The sequence below is a fragment of the Pseudorca crassidens genome, chromosome 2 (assembly GCF_039906515.1).
Source record: "Pseudorca crassidens isolate mPseCra1 chromosome 2, mPseCra1.hap1, whole genome shotgun sequence".
In the NCBI taxonomy this organism is placed as follows: Eukaryota; Metazoa; Chordata; class Mammalia; order Artiodactyla; family Delphinidae; genus Pseudorca; species Pseudorca crassidens.
Window position 1 is genome coordinate 116,492,400 of NC_090297.1, and position 6,623 is coordinate 116,499,022.

Sequence of the window (6,623 nt, forward strand, 5' to 3'; positions counted from 1 at the left end):
CACTTAAAGTTAGGTCACATACACTTATCGTTTCTATTTAGTCTTAATGGTATTTTTTTCATCTTAAAAACATTTGATAGTTTTTGAATAGGTGATATATAAAAGTAATAAAAATAAATCCACACACTAAGAAAGTTAATACAGAGAACAAACAGGTGGTTGCCAGAGGGGAGGGGTGGGAGAGGAGAGAAATAGGTGAGGGAAGTTAAGTGGTGCAAACTTCCAGTTACAAAGTAAATGAGTTAGGAGTATGAAATATACTGTGTGGGGAATATAGCCAATAATAATGTAATATCTTTGTATGGTGATAGATGGTAATCATTTTGAAATGTATAGAAATATCGAATCACTATGCTGTGCATCAGGAACTAACATAGTTTTGTATAGATCAAATATACCTCAAAAACAAACAAACATACTAATAGAAAAAGAGATCAGATTTATGGTTACCAGAGGCAAGGTCTGGGGAGAAGCAGAATTGGATGAAGGTGGTCAAAAGGTACAAACTTCCAGTTATTAGTTAAATAAGTACTAGGGACATAATGTACAATATGATAAATGTAATTAACACTGCTGTATGTTATATATCAAACTTATTTAAGAGTAAATTCTAAGAGTTCTCATCACAAGGGAAAAAATTTTTTTAATGTTATCTTATTTTGTATCTATATGAGGTAATGGATGTTCACTAAACTAATTACGGTAATCATTTCATGATGTATATAAGTCAAATCATTACGTTGTACACCTTAAACTTACACTGTGCTGTATGTCAATTATATCTCAATAAAACTGGAAGGGGAGAAAAATCATTAAAACAAAAAACAAATGAAGACTGGCTTTGAAAATTCCCTGAGCAGACAAAACCAGTTTAGTCATACAGCAAACCTTAATTTAGCTTATTTTGCAAAGCAAGGGAGACTAATTTGACCTTGGTCACTTCTTGCTCATGCCTCTGGAAGTCATAGGCACAACTTAAACTCTTCGCCAAAATTGATATGAGGTAACCACTAACCAATCCCTATCACTTAAGAAAATTCTAATATTGTAACCAATCACTGTGAATAATAAGCAGTCACTGCCTCCTGACTAATACAAGCTGCTTTGTAACAATACAGCTGGCCCTTCCTATTCCTGGCTTCCACATTCTTGGGCTCAACCAACCAAGAATCAAAAATATTTGGGAAAAAAATTTCAGAAAGTTCTAAAAAGCAAAACTTGAATTTCTCGCAAGCCAGCAACTATTTACATGGAATTTATATTGTATTTACAGCTATTTACATAGCATTTACATTGTATTAGTTATCATAAGTAATCTAGAGATTAATTAAAGTAAATGGGAGGACCTTAGTAGGTTAGAGGCAAATACTACACCATTTTATATAAGGGACTTCAGCGTTCAAGGATTTTGGTGTATGAGTAGAGGTCGTGGAACCAATCCCCCACAGATATGGAGGGACGACTCTATACCCCTGAGTTTTCCTCCACGTTTGGAGTGAGTGCGCCTGGTTTGTGAACTTTCTTTTTGTTGTGTGCACAATAAACTTTTACTACTTCAGTGATTCATTGGTTTTACTTCTGCTGTTTCTGAACTTTTGACAAAGTACTGGGTTGGCCAAAAAGTTTTTATTTTCACCAAGAACTTTATTGATCAATGTATACACCATTTTGTTCCACTACCTTCTGCCATTTTTCAGGCAACTTCATAATTCCATCCTCGCCAAATTTTTTATCTTTTTGAGCAAAGAACTGTTCCAAGTGCCTTTTACAGTCTTCCAGGGAATTGAAATTTTTTCTATTAAAAGAATTTTTTTTTAATTTTTGCGGTACGCGGGCCTCTCACTGTTGTGGCCTTTCCCGTTGCGGAGTACAGGCTCCGGACACGCAGGCTCATTGGCCATGGCTCACGGGCCCAGTGGGATCTTCCCAGACTGGGGCACGAACCCGTGTCTCCTGCATCGGCAGGCGGACTCTTAACCACTGCACCACCAGGGAAGCCCATTAAAAGAATTTTGTAAGGACTGAAATAAATGGACATCCAAAGGTGCAGTGTCTGGTGAATATGGCGCATGAATCAGAACTTCCCAGCCAAGCTGTAACAGTTTTGCCTGGTCCTCAAAGAAACATGTGGTCTTAATTTATGACAAAGGAGGCAAGAACAATGGAGAAAAAACAGCCTCTTTAATAAGTGGTGCTGGGAAAACTGGACAGCTACATGTAAAAGAATGAAATTAGAACACTACCTAACATAAAAATAAACTCCAAATGGATTAAAGACCTAAATGTAAAACCAGACACTCTAAAGCTCTTAGAAGGAAACATAGGAAGAACACTCTATGACATAAATCACAGCAAGATCTTTTTGACCAGCCCCCTAGAGTAGTGAAAATAAAAACAAAAATGGGACCTAATGAAACTTAAAAGCTTTTGCACAGCAAAGGAAACTATAAACAAGACAAGAAGACAACCCTCAGAATGGGAGAAAATATTTGCAAATGAAACAACAGACAAAGGATTAATCTCCAAAATATACAAACAGCTCATTGAGCTCAATATCAAAAAAAAAAAAAGCCCAATTAAAAAATGGATGGAAGACCTAAATAGACATTTCACCAAAGAAGACATACAGATGCCAAGAGGCACATGAAAAGATGCTCAACATCACTAGTTATTAGAGAAATGCAACTCGAAACTCCAATGAGGTATCACCTCACACCAATCAAAATGGCCATTATCAAAAAAATCTAGAAACAATAAATGCTGGAAAGGGTGTGGTGAAAAGGGGACCCTCCTGCACTGTAAATTGATACAACCACTATGGAGAACAGTATGGTGGTTCCTTAAAAAACTAAAAATAGAACTATCATATGACCCAGCAATCCCACTACTGGGCATACACCCTGAGAATACCATAATTCAAAAAGAGTCATGTACCACAATGTTCATTGCAGCTCTATTTACAATAGCCAGGACATGGAAGCAACCTAAATGTCCATCGACAGATGAATGGATAAAGAAGATGTGACACATATATACAATGGAATGTTACTCAGCCATAAAAAGAAACGACGTTGAGTTATTTGTAGTGAGGTGGATGGACCTAGAGTCTGTCATACAGAGTGAAGTAAGTCAGAAAGAGAAAAACAAATACCGTATGCTAACACATATATATGGAAGGTAAAAAAGAAAAAAAGTGGTACTGATGAACCTAGTGGCAGGGCAGGAATAAAGACGTAAACATAGAGAATGGACTTGAGGACATGGGGGCGGGGGAGGGGGAAGCTGGGGCGAAGTGAGAGTAACATCGACGTATATACACTACTAAATGTAAAAATAGATAGCTAGTGGGAGGCAGCAGCATAGCACAGGGAGATCAGCTCGGTGCTTTGTGATCACCTAGAGAGGTGGGATAGGGAGGGTGGGAGGGAGGCTCAAGAGGGAGGGGATCTGTGGATATATGTATGCATATGGCTGATTCACTTTGTTGTACAACAGAAACTAACACAGTATTGTGAAGCAATTATACTCCGATAAAGATTATAAAAAAAAAAGAAAAAGAGGGCTTCCCTGGTGGCGCAGTGCTTGAGAGTCCGCCTGCCGATGGAGGGGACACGGGTTCGTGGCCCGGTCCGGGAAGATCCCACATGCCGCGGAGCGGCTGGGCCCGTGAGCCATGGCCGCTGAGCTTGCGCGTCCGGAGCCTGTGCTCCGCAGCGAGAGAGGCCGCAACAGTGAGAGGCCCGCGTACCGCAAAAAAAAAAACCAACCAAACTTATCATATATTTTATCTTGTTATCATTTGCCTCACCCACTAGAATGTAAACTACATGTGGGCAGGGATTTGGTTCAGTCGTTTTTGTAGTTAATGAATCCCTGGAGGTTAGAACAGTACCTGGAACTTAGTAGGTACTCTATAAATATTTGTTTAATAAAATGTATGATGGCATTGTTTGTCATATCTTGGAGTGGGTAACAACCTAGCATCTATCATGGGGGAAAGAAAAGTAAAATGGGTGGGTGCCCACTATGAAATTATTTACAGCAGTCAGAAGCAAAGGAGTAAATGTACACACAGAAACTTGGGTAGAACCCAAAGTCACAATGCTGAGTGAAGAACATACACAAAATTAGGAAACAATTACACACAAAACAACTACACAGTCTACAAGGATACATACAAATTCAAAATACATATCAAACACATTAGAGAGGGGGTGAAAGTAGGCAATAGGGATAAAAGAAAGTAATAAATTAAGACAAAAATAAATAAAGCAAGAGAAGAGTCTTGCACCCATCCATGTGGATCGAGGGCAATGAATTGAGATTAACACTGTACCTGAGGTCCATCCCCAAATTATTGAATGTTGTGAATACATATTTTAGTTTCATACAAAAATTTTAATAAGAAACTTAAAAATATGTATTTGTATGAGTATCCAGAACAGACTTCAAATACATGTTTATTTTTTTCTGAGAAATATTGAAACAAATTTTAACAGCTGTATTAGGGCATAACTGACATACAGTAAATTGGACATATTCAAAATGTACAGGTTAAGTTTTGGCAAATGTATCACTCTATGAAATCATCCTCACAATGGGGAGCCAACTTGCCCATTAGGCACGGTAGGCATGCACCTACAAAAATATTTCGACTTATTTTAAATCCAAAATGCCTTAATTTTATTTAAAAAATCATTTAAATTCAAAATAATGAAATTTTACAAATGATTTTATATAATATCAATACCTTCATCTTTATACCAATGCAGCTGTAAAATATATTAATAAATTATATATTTAAGTCATATTATATACAATAGTATATTATATTCAGTTATATATTATATGTTATATATAAATGAACTATATTAATACATATACATTTTAAATTAAAGAAAAGATTTTTAACATTTAAACATTATTTTTTATGAAGAGTCCCAGGAAGGTCAAAGTGTCTAGGGCCAATGAAAGTCATAATGCAGCCCTGACACAATTAAGATAGTGAACATATCCATTGTCCCCCCAATTTTCCCTTTCTAATCCTTATTGCCTGCCATTCTCCTTCCACTTACCAAGCAATCACTGATCTGCTTTCTGTCATTATAGTTTTCATTTTCTACAATTTTATATAAGTGGAGTCATATAACACTCTTTTTGACTGGGCTTCTTTCACCCAGCATAATAGTAATTATATATATATATATATATTTTTTTTTTTTTTTTTTGCTGAGCAGCATTCCATTGTATGGATGTAACCATAATTTATCTTCACCTGTTGGGTGACGTTTGGGTTGTTTCCAGCTTTGGGCTGTTACAAATAAAGCTACTATGAGTATTCGTGTACAAGTCTTTCTATGAGCATACACTTAATTTTCTCTTGGAAGTACCTAGGATTAGAATGGCTGAGTCCATAGTAGTAGTTTAACTTTCAAAGAAACTGTTAAACTGTTTTCCAAAGTGGATGTAACATTTTACATCCCCCCACCCCCCATCAGTGTATGAGTGTTCCAGTTCTTCCACATCCTGGACACCTGGTATGATAGGCATTCTAATACATGTGTATGATATCTCGTGTTTTAATTTTGCATTTCCCTAATGATTAATGATGTAGAACATCTTTAGATATGATTATTTGCTTTCCGTCTATCTTCCTTGGAGAAGTGTCTGTGCAAACTGCCGTGTGTGTGTGTGTGTGTGTGTGTGTGTGTGTGTGTGTGTGTAAATAACTTAATTAAAAGAAAATATACATTGTTTCCACCTGATTCAGAACCAAGGGCTTAGGGCCTTAGGCTTCCCTGTGGGGAAAGACTCAGAGGAGGGAGGGAGAAAGAATCTCCATGACTGGGAACTTAGAACTGAAAGCATGGGGACAGCTTAAATCGAAAAAAGAAATAGGCAGGTTTGTTGGGGGCGGAGAGCAGAGCGACTTGTAATACTGGCTCTGGAACTGTTCCATTCATGCCTCTGGACTGCAGGGTAAAGATACCCGCCCTTCAGCTTAAAGCGAGATAATGCTAGGCACACAGCTGGGTCTTGATAACAGGTTTGCAAATTCTCTGGAGGAGACAGCCCCCTGCAGACCCAGCTGAAGAAGAAGGAGCCTGAGCAGAGTTTGAATAAGGGACCAGCCTGAGTTTCAGGGCACCGCCCTGAACCAGAACTTGGTTCTGGGGATCCGGATCGGAGCCGATGACTTCATTCGAGTGACCAAAAGTGCTTTACGTTTCTGGTGTCAGAAAAGATAAGAGAAAAACTGGAGGACCGCCGCGGGGGTCAGTGCTCAACCAGCGAAAAAAAAAAAAAAAAAAGTACACGCCTTGTTTCCGCCCGGTTTCGAACCGGGGACCTTTCGCGTGTGAGGCGAACGTGATAACCACTACACTACGGAAACAGCCGATAGCTGCTCCTTCAAAAACTAGTCTTGAAATGTAGCAGCTCGTCACTGTGTCCCCGCCGGTGAGAAAAGCGCTGGGGCGGGTCGACCACAGCCTAGGCTCACCCAGAGGCCTGGAAAGTGGCAGGCAAGGCCCGGAGGCGCGCCCGGTATCATGGTTACAGCACCAGGTGAGCTCGATGGTGCCTCATCAGGAAGCTTCCAGCACAAGTGGAGCTCCAGCCAG

General features: G+C 38.9%; 1 non-coding gene across 1 annotated transcript; it reads right to left on the minus strand.

Moving 5' to 3' along the window:
• Positions 1-6,321: 6,321 nt before the first annotated feature.
• Positions 6,322-6,394, minus strand: TRNAV-CAC (transfer RNA valine (anticodon CAC)). The gene has a single exon. It is a non-coding gene; the product is annotated as a tRNA-Val (tRNA).
• Between the last annotated feature and the right edge of the window lie 229 nt (positions 6,395-6,623).